This window comes from Anabrus simplex, chromosome 2, assembly GCF_040414725.1.
Source record: "Anabrus simplex isolate iqAnaSimp1 chromosome 2, ASM4041472v1, whole genome shotgun sequence".
In the NCBI taxonomy this organism is placed as follows: domain Eukaryota; kingdom Metazoa; phylum Arthropoda; class Insecta; order Orthoptera; family Tettigoniidae; genus Anabrus; species Anabrus simplex.
This window is the reverse complement of record NC_090266.1, coordinates 627,683,985-627,695,169: the sequence shown is the minus strand read 5'-3', so window position 1 is coordinate 627,695,169 and position 11,185 is coordinate 627,683,985.

Below are 11,185 nucleotides of genomic sequence, written 5' to 3'. Positions count from 1 at the left end.
ATGTTGTCGTTTAATAACGAGTTGTATATTATTGTAACGTGTTGGTGGGGTTCGCAGTCCGCACACGTCGGCACCCAGTGTTCCTTTCGCTCTGCTCCAGAGCACTCCAGGTTCTCCTCCAGCAGGCAGCCTCAAGGGACACACACACACGACATCAGGGAAACAGGAACGAGCCCTCGGCCGCAACAGGCAGATGCTCCATCAGGCTGCCCGGCCTAGCACCAAGTGTTGCTCGTGAATGGCGCGCTCGAGCGTAAGAAGACCCCGGCGCGTAGCGACTTGGCTTGGCAGACGCTATAACCATTATATTGCCCCCTCCTTAAGGCTGCTCGTCTCGAGCTGCTCCACGATACTCTGCAAGACGGTTTGTTCTGTTGGCCACCACCTTCCCATGAGGGATCCGCTGGGTCCGGTCGACGGTGTCCTCGTTCCCAAGTCCTCGTGTGGTAGCCGGAACATCGGTGGTTTTCCTTTCGTCCAAAGCCGTGTCTACTTTCAGGGATTGAGCGCCTTCGTAGTCCTCAGGTGTGATGCCCGGGACTGGTTTGCTCGTCCCAGAGTTAGCCCTGCTAAATTTCCTTTTCTTCCGGCGTGCGGAACTTGATGTTCGTACCGCCACGCAGCTTCGTGCCGGAACAAGTGTCCTGGACATGTGGCATCCTCGTTCGTTGGTCATCGGTTCGTCTTCCATTGATGCTCCGTCTCATAGTAGGGGTCCCTCCAGCCGAGCCGTTGCAATCGCTGCCACTGTCTCATGCGCCATCGTCAGAGCCTCTTCGTAGTTCTGTTTCCTGACGATCGTCATCCCTGGACGGATCTCAGCGCAACGTAGTTTATCAAAGGCGTCATCCGCCTCAAATTTGGTGTCACCTCGGGATAGCTCTTCCATAATCACGTCTCCTGGTCGCTCGATCTCAGCGTCGAATTCTCGCGGCGTTATATCGGCGCGCTGAGTTCTCTCCTGCAGCTGGACTCGGTAGGTGACTCTCGGTTGCTGGACACCACAGCGCACGTATAGCACTCCCACAACTCCCTCGTAGGTCGAACTTGGCTGGGGGCTGTGTTGTACTCTCATCTTCTGTACACGTAGTCCGGCGTTCGGGTATTCGGCACTCTTCTTGGACGTCGATCAGGTCTCGAACTGGGTCCGGCATGTTCTCTTGGAAGTAATCCCGTCGTCCCGTAGGGTTTCCAACTTCACGATGGTGGAGCCGCCGTCGCTGCTAGCAGGATTCATTCGCGTCTCCACACTCATCGTTTCCGCACGCAGGGCACTTACTTCCACCGCTGGGCCTCGAACTCCGGACTGCACAACCATGAGCATCTTTTCGGACCGCTTCTCGTCAAATTCGTTGTCGTCCCGCACTTCGTCATTGTAGACCTCGGTCTCGAGAGAGCGCACTTCTTTTTCTGACTTTAACTGTTCGCTCTTCCGTTCACTTGAGTCTGTTTTCAATTGGTCCGGGTTTGACCTACGCTCAGATCTCAGTTCACTAATGAGTTCGCCATAACCAAATAAAATTTTGTTTTCAAGTTCAGTAAATTTGCTTAGAAAAATCTGAAGCTGTTCGGAATTCATTGCACTCGAAGAAATTTCTGCCGCCTACAACATAAGCTACCTGGTACTCGATTCTGATACCAGTTTTTACGTAAGAGTTATCCACCAGTTTATCACACTTGTCCATCCCAATTCTGACGACAGTTGTAACGTGTTGGCAGGGTAAGTAAGTAAATAAATGAGTACAGAACCTGGTAGCGTCCTATTTCTAAGATTTATTAACCTAGCACTACAATTACAGATTTACACACACACACAGACGATAGCCGGTTCGTGCTCTCTCTCTTAGTTTCTCATGTTCCATCTACAATGACATACACACACAGAGTCATCGATTATGTACGCTACACTCACTCAGCCACTCAGTCACACTCGCTACGCTGTCACGGTCCACAGCCTACACGTCAGTCTCGCAGGTCGGGATAGTATCCGCTGTTCACTCAACCTGACCCCGTTCGCAGTCCGAACACGTCGGCACCCAGTGTTCCCTTCGCTCTGCTCCAGAGCACTCCAGGTACACCTCCAGCAGCCAGCCTCAAGGGACACACACACACGACATCAGGGAAACAGGAACGAGCCCTCGGCTGCAACAGGCAGATGCTCCATCAGGCTGTACTCTCCCAGGCCATCACTGACTGCGCTCCAGCGAACTCAATCTCGCTCTCACTCACTCTTACTCAATAACTCCGTCTCTCACTCTGACTGACTCCAAGTTACTCCTCTACTTATATACCTCCTTTGGGCCTTCCAGAACAGACCGGATGGTAGATGTATCCAGGAACCTCGCGAGATAGAAGACTCCAGATTAATAGTCGAGTAATTTCCGTCGTCCTCTGGTGTGGGAGCGCGGACGGAGGCGAAGGGCCCGGCCTAGCACCAAGTGTTGCTCGTGAATGGCGCGCTCGAGCGTAAGGGGGGGTGGGGCCGATACGATGACGCCCCCGGCGGGTAGCGACTTGGCATGGCAGACGCTATAACCATTACATTATGCTAAGATCAAGGACTGTGTTGTATTTTACATTTTGTAGTTGGGTTAAACGAATTGGGTTAGGTAATTGTACGAACATTAGAAGTTTCAGGTTAGGAAATTATACTTTAGTTTAGAACTTCTAGGTGTATATTTTGAAGTTAGGTTAATTACCAAGGGTCTTTTAAATAAACATTATCCCCTAACTCAAGCATGTGGCCAAAGCTTACCTTGCTTTGGATCTCACGCATCTCGAACATCGAGTACAAAAACTTCAACGGCAAGTAGAAAGAAGAGAGTGGCGAAATAGCCGTGACTCATTTTCATTGCACGACGATGAATTCATTGAAATGTTGAGATTAAGTCCAAACGCTGTCAGAGATCTTGTAGATTCACTTAGATTCACGTAGATTCTCTGGAACGCCAACAACCATATGCACTATCCGCTGAAACCCAGCTGGGTATACCATATCTTTTCCTCACTTCTTATTTATTTCACTTTTTGTTACCTCTATGAATGAAACTAATTTTCCTTAGCTTAGTGGCACTGCCTGTTCACTCAGAGACTTTTGGAGCCCATTGATGAATGATTTATCTGTATAGGTCCTTACTGCCTTGAGGTTTTATGCCACAGGCTCATATCGGGGGACTTTTGGTGATGAATGGGAGCTAGGAGTTAGTCAGCCACCTGTGAGCCGATGTGTCCCTGCTGTTACAAGAAACAATGAATTGCTTCTGAGACAGTGGGTGTATTTTTCAATGCCTGCAGAATAACGCTATTCTGCGGTTCAGCAGTTCCAAGATGCTCGGCAGCCTTTTCCAGGCACACTTGGTGCTATAGACTGCACATATTTAAAAATTATAGCACCTAATGAGCATGAGGAAGCCTATGTAAATCCTTTGGGTGGCCATACACTGCATGTACAAGCCGTAAGTACGATTGCAATTCCATTCCGTACTATTATCATTATTAATCTGTTATTCATATATAGTAACATATTTGTTGGTTTGCTTCTAGATATGCGATCTAGACTTGAAAATTTTGAATATTAATTCCAGATATCCTGGAGCTCGGCACGATGCCTACGTTTGGTCTATTTCTGCTGCAAGAAGAGCGATGGAAAGGAACTTCACCTACGGTGAGCGCAACACGTGGCTTGTTGGTAACTGGGCACTTCTATGTTCAATATGTACAGTAGAGCTTAACGGACAACATGTAATAAAAAATAATAATGTCTGAGGCTGATAATCTTTCCATTTTGGCTCTTACAAATCACAAGTTTTAAAATGCATTAATATATTGCAGGTGATGATGGTTATCCCCTGGAGCAATGGCTCATGACCCATTTAAAAATGAAATACGTGGAACACCACGAATCCAGTACAAAGAAGAATTGTGTGCTGCAAGATCTGTTGTTGAACGGCTCTTTGGGGGTATTGAAGGGAGAGTTCTGGTGCCTTTCTCAGCAACAACTAATATATGACCCTGTCATGTCCGGGATGATAGGTAATGCATGTGCTGTACTCCATAACAAGAGAATCGCTCATCGTTTGGACAATGCTGCAATTGATGCTGTGGAAGAACAGGGTCTTCTTCATCGAGTAAAGGAAAAGCCTCAGCTTGGTGCAGAAGAAAATGCAAATCAAAGGCGTGCTGTAGCTCAGAGGATCCAGCAAAGCATTATTGCTAAACAATATGGAAGACATTAATTAAAGTACACAATATTGCTTGCCTAACTATCAGGGAGAAGTTAAACTGTATTTTTTTAGTGTATTGAGAGATCATCAGCTCATATTTCTGTATGTTTGTACGCATGTTCATCTGTTTGTATTTGTGTGTGTGTGATTTTGTGTAACTGCGGCTATGATTGGGAAGAGTCCAGGAGCCGTATGATAGATACCACCCTGGCATACTCTTGTAGTTAAGAAGTGTAAATTATTGCAAATTATGATGAAATGTATGAGGTATTTGACAATTATCTGTCTTTCTTCTAATCACAGGGATGTGACTTTTCATTTCAAAAATTCCATTTTGTTACGATTTGTGGGTGTACATGGAATCAAACATGTTTCAATATGCAGCAATTCGTAGAAGATACCAATCCACATCACGTAATCATTATTTAAAGATATATTGGTAAGCTATCCGATAAGAAACAGGCTGGGACCAATGAGAGGTCAGTGGAAGGAATAATAATAATATTAATAATAATAATAATAATAATAATAATAATAATAATAATAATAATAATAATAATAATAATAATAATAATAATGAAGTTTAATCAAGACTATATATCATTTCTACTTGAAAGGTAACCAGAACAAAACTCAACATTCCGTAACATGGAACAGTACAAGAACAATATTTTGAATAGAAATAATGTATTTACAAGAAACCCTAGACCATTTACAAAATGTTATATTAGTTGAGGCAATTCAAAAGGACGTAGCAAACTGCAAGCCTCAGCGGAACGAGATAGATTATCACAGTTTCAAAATAGCAAGAAAAAAGGAGGGCAACGGGGAAGCAGATGGCGGGATCACAAACAGTGGGGGTCCCCCAAACACGTTAAGATGCAAAGTAAAAAGTCAGTTCATAGTAAGGTTGCTGAGTTCAGGCCTCGTATTCAATCATTCAAACCTCTTGAGTCTATTCATTATTTCGATGGCATTATTTTGTTAAAAATAAACACTCATATAGACTGAAACTAGCCATGGAGACGAAGGTAAATTTAGGCCCTGATTGCCAAAATTCAGAAGGCAAATAATAATAATAATAATAATAATAATAATAATAATAATAATAATAATAATAATAATAATAATAATAATAATAATAATAATAATAAAAATAATAATAAATAAAGCACTCTGTTGCTCGCTAAAAGAAGTAGAAAATAAAACAGAGTTCCCTGCGGAATACTGGGTACACGTTGGACGACCCTCCAACCTCACTCGGTATCAGCGCTGGACTGAAGACCGAGGGATCGGGGGACGGATTTATAGCACCACAGAAAGTTCGTGAAGGACGCCCACGTGGCTTCGAGAAACAGCAGAAAGTGACGCAGCGAGTGACGTAGCCCAGTGGTAGTTCTGTATGCAGTGAGATATCCAGCAGGTCGGGCGCAAAGCGAAGCCGGAGCGAATGTACAAGGCCGATTACATGATTGTTGGTAGCGGCAAGTAGAGCAAGACAAGCGGAGTTCATGATAACAGCAGCCGTAATTAGGCGAGTGGCCGTTACATATTTCCCCGAAGTCTAGGAATCCGAAGAATTCGGGGAGCGAAGAGTTTATGAAGATCCGACGAATGGCGACAGTCGAACAGGAGGCAAGAGAAGAAGGTTTGGAACAAAAGCAGACTTGGCTAGAAACAGAATTTAGATAAACAAATAGTAAAAGTGGTGGATGGATAAGTCGGGAAAATAGAATAATACAATAAACAAACATGAATATGGTCTAGGGAAAAGAAAAAATCCCATTCACATGCTTTTTTAAACAGAAAGAGTGAAACATTCCCTGCTTTTTATCTTGGATTGGAGAGTCCACTTGACCCTGGTGGGGATGGAGGGTTACTTGGCAGAGCAAAAGGGAAAAAATTATTGAAAATACTCCTTCAACTGCCAGACATTGACCTTTTTAATAATAGAAGGATCATTCGCATCCTGTAATAAAATAGGAACAGGGGTCGAGAATTGCATGATCGAAAAAGGGCCTGTCCAACGGGGACAAAGTCTAGTGGATATGTGATCAATAACAGAACTTTGAGGATGGTTCTTTAGCAGTACTTTACCTAAAAGTTTAAATTTTGAGGGACGATGCCAACGGTTGTGAACCCGACGACGAACCTCCTGTGTCTGATGCAATTTGGTTAATGCCCTTTTCCACTCTGCCTGAGAGACTTGATTTGATAAAGAAAGGAGCAAAGAAGGTAATCCCATGTTAAATCTAAAGGAGTTTGAGAATCTCTACCCAAAAATAATTTGGCCGGGGAAAAGGAGGTGGAATTATTTACGGTAGAATTAAGTGCTAGTGCAAAAGCGGGTAATTCAGAATCCCAGTGGCGTTGATCTTCAGAATGGAAGATGGAAAAAAGTACCTTCAGATTCCTATGATATCGTTCAACGAGGTTGGCTTGGGGGTGGTAGGGTGAGGTAAAGATATTTTTAAAACCATTGGCAAAGCAAAAGTTATAAAATGATTGTGAAGTAAAAACAGTACCATTATCAGAAACTAGGTACTTGGATAAACCTGTAACAGGGGTTATTTGGTCATTCAAAAGCCGGATATAGTTTTAGTAGAAAGTTAACGCAACGGGTGCAAAATTAAAAACTTAGAAAACCCATCAAGAAGGGTGAGGATGTACGCATTGCCTTGGGAGGACTTAGTAATGCGGCCGAAAATATCAATATAATATCTCTCTGCAGGAGAAGTAGAAGGTATGGCAGAATGAGAACCAAAAGGTAATGTGTTTGGTGGTTTGTGTTTCTGGCATAATGAACAAAATTTGACCCAATCAAAGATATCCCTGTGCATATTGGGCCAAAAGAATTGGGATGCCAACCGAGAATAAGTTTTGGCGCGCCCAAACTACCCCACAGTAGGAGAGCGATGATAATACTGGAAAAGCATAGAGCATAAAAGGGAAGGAACGACAACTCTAGGGATAGATTTGGGAGTTGGCTTAAAAACCAGTAAATCATTAAGGATACGAAAAGGTCCATCATAGCGGTAGAGAGAGAAGTCTTAATGTCTTTACAATAAGAATCAGTAGATTGATCTTATTAAGAGGAATCAAAGATAATGGAAAATCAATGAGAGAAGAAATAGTGTTAACTTCATAACATGGAAGTTGATCCAAGGTTAAAGACGTGGGTTGGTCAAAGAGACGAGAAAAAGCAACAGCAACTGAGTTTTGATAGCCAGAGACAAATGTAATAGAGAACTTAAAACGAATGAGGTGGAGCAGCCATCGACCGGTTCTGCCTATTTTAGGGTCATTATTCAGTAACCAGGATAGTGCCTGATTATCAGTTTGAACAAGAAAATTTCGTTGATCGAGATATTTCTCAGAATGCTCAATAGTAAGAATTAATGCTAATGCTTCCCTTTCATAAATAGAATACCTACGTTCAGTGGGCGAAAGCAAGGGGCTGAAATAAGCTATGGGAAGTAGCTTACCGTCTCGGTTTTCATTTATTCTCCAACAGCAACGTCAGAGGCGTCCTTAGAAACTTCAAAAGGTAAGTCAAAATCAGGTATTTGAATAAAAGGGGCCTTGGTTGAGGAGGGAGACCCAGCTTAACAAAGGAAAAAAATAGGTTAATATTCATTCGATTATTAAATATGCTACAGTTGTTGTTGACAATTGCTGCACATATCCCAGTATTGGCGTGCTTCCTGGCAACCAGAAGCAACTTCAATAATGTCAGAATTTTAATATTTTAAAATATAATATTCAAAATTTCCCGGCTGTATAACAGTATATCGCTGTTCCCTTATAAACTCCAAGTTTATAAGAATTTTCGTACTTTTTCTTTTTTAAAGTGTGTATCAAAACTCCTGCTACAAAATGAACCTCAATCATTAACATAGACTGTGATTTGGATTTTTTGTTGCTTTTTTATTCCGAGCACCAGAAAATAAGAATAGCTTTTTAAATAAAAATGTTATGTAAAATCGAATTTAAATCCTATTGATCTGAATGAAGTACAGATTGTAGTACAACATTATGGGAGGAAACTCTGAAAAAATCATAATTATCCGTGAATCAGTAAGAGAGTTATGAAGGAAACCGTGATATATTGTGAAAAGGCGGGAAATTTTGAATATTTTATTTTAAAATGTTATAATTAGAATTTTGACATTATTGAAGTTGTTTCTGATTGCTCTTAAGCATGCCAAGCCTGGGGTATGTGCAGCATTTGTCAACAACGTTCGTAGCATATAGAACAATCGAATGAATATTGGCCTATTTTTCCCGTGTTGACCTAGGTCTCCCCCCTTAAGGCTGATTTGAGAGAAAGAAATGCAGTTTTCTGCTGTTCTCCCCAGTGAAATTTCATGTTTCCGTTTAAGTAAATTAAGTGGCTCAGTTATGTGGGAATAGTGGGGGATAAATTTACTGTAAAAGCAAACCATACTTAAGAATGTTCGTAACTCTCAGATTTTTAGGTGGTGTAATACGATCAATTGCAGAAACACGATCAGGGTCAACAGAAATGCCGTTAACCGAAAGAACATGCCCCAGAAACTTAATAGAAGTCTGAGCTAAAACAATTTTTGAAGGATTGGCGGTAAGATTAACAGAACGTAAACGAGAAAGTACTTCACGAAGATGTTTAATATGAGTATCATAATCAGGACTATAAATTAAAAGGTCATCCATGTACGGAAATAGTTACTGATATTATATATCAGCAAAAAGGCTGTCAACATATCTTTGCATGATTTGTGACCCAAGATTCAATACAAAATATACTTTTGTAAACTGATACAGACCCGAGGGTGTAATAAAAGCAGTACACTTCGAGCTACTGTCGTCTAAGGGTATCAGATTATACGCAGAATTGAAATCTAAGAGGGAAAATTATTGAGCATTGGCAAAATGCTGAAAAGCAATTCGAACTTTAGGCATTGGGTAAGCATCGTAGAGAATCTTAGAATTAATTTGTCGATAGTCAACTATAAATCTAAAAGACCCATCAGGTTTATCAACGATGAACGCGGGAGAGGCATAATCAGAAGTGGAGGGTACAATAGTGTTAACGGCCAGCATGTTGTCGGCAAGTTGATTAAGGATTTTCATTCTCAAGTGATAGGGGGAGAACGAACAGGAGAGGTGTCGGTGAGATCAATATGAGCGTGGAAATTAGTAGCAGTTCCTAGTTTAGTGGTTACAACATCAGCAAACTCAATTAACATATTATTAAGTTGATCAGACTGAGAACGATTACAATACACATAATCCTGGCGAACAGGAGAAAGATGTGAAAGAGGAATATCTGAATAATTCACTAATGGAATCCTAATGTCCGAAAAATTAAAACGAATAGAGGAATTGAAAGAAACAAGTGTCGAAAAACTCATAACCCTGAATAAGTGGATATAAGTTTTCTACAACATTAAAAGAGTAGTGCCAAGAAAAATGTTGAACTTTTAGGTTAAACGTGACTTGGCCAAGGGTCTGAAGTACATTATTAGATGCAAAAGTACGAAGAATTGAAGACGGAGAAAGTTGAAGATGAGAAAAAATGTTCTGAAGAGATTGCAAAAGTTCTAGACTAATTAAAGAAGTTGTTAAACCAGAATCTGAAAGTGCCGTTGTAGGAATATTGTGAAGCAATGCCGCAATATGAGAAATCCTGGGTAATGGGCAAAAAATTGGGAACCGTATTCTACGCTTGTTGAAGTACGAGGGCCAGTGGAACTTCGAGGAGGTAGCCGAGTTAAAGAGTGATTATGGCAAAGGCAATGCACTTGATTAAGCAGATTTGTCCCTTGAGCTCGTTCACTGCCTACGGACGGGGATTGTAGGCGTTTCCCGGAATGGGAGAAGCACAATTTTTAACTATATGACCCGTACCTTTACAGCGGTAACAAATAATAGGTTTACAAACTGTAACGGGACTAGGCGTTAGTAGTGGTATTGTCGCAGGGGGAGAGGTAGCAGAGAGAGGAAAGTCGGGTGGTGGTACATGAGCATAGTAGGAAATATTGGCATATGAGTAAGTCGTATGAGTTTGTGCTGTGGTATACAATTGTAGCAAAGAGGTAGGAGGGGAATGCACATTAAGAAGCTGTTGAAAAGAAGGCACAGCATAAAATGTAACTACGGATATCAATTGTGATGGGTTATTAGCGAGTTAAGTACATCACTAAAGGTAATAAAAGAATCTAAATAGTCGTGTATAGGTTCGTCAGTGCGTTGATGACGGCGAACAAAATCCAAACTTAATTTCTGGCTTACTTCATAAGGTAAGAAGTAATTATGAAGACAAGTTCGAAATTGAGCCCAGTCCTGAAAATGTGTCATATTTTCAAGCCAAATGTTAGTTAAATATCCATTAGTTTTAGAGGTTAATAAGCTAATGAGCTGAGAAAATGGGGCGAGTTGATCCTTTAAGAACGGAGTGTGTGTGTGGTTGTAAAATGAGTATTTGTTGTCTTCATCTCCGCGGAAAAGCGGGCCATCTATAAACCCACCATCAGCTACTCCAATGAATCGTACAACATAACCCGTTTAATGGTGGTAGGACTTTGCATCGGAGCAAGAACAACCATATCAAAATTCTTAGTTGAGTTTTTCTAAAGTGTGGGTATTCCCATGAATGTGTACTGTGGTTTAGCCGTCTTGGCCATTAAATGCTCTGCCCAAATTCATAGTTTAAAATACATTCATTATTTAAGTGTTATGGTATACTTTGTCAGATTTAGGCAACCTATCATTGTAGGAAGTACAAATAAATAAAATACCTATCCCCCATAACTTTCGCCATTTTGCTTGCTGGAGGCTCGTATTCTCCGACATCTTTAACGTTTGCTATTATCTTAGATTTATAAATCTCAAATAATGTCATTAACTCGGATAACGTTTACTTCACTATTAATTTATTGTTCAGGTTTACCAAAACTAAATTTTCGTTTCAATTTTATCTT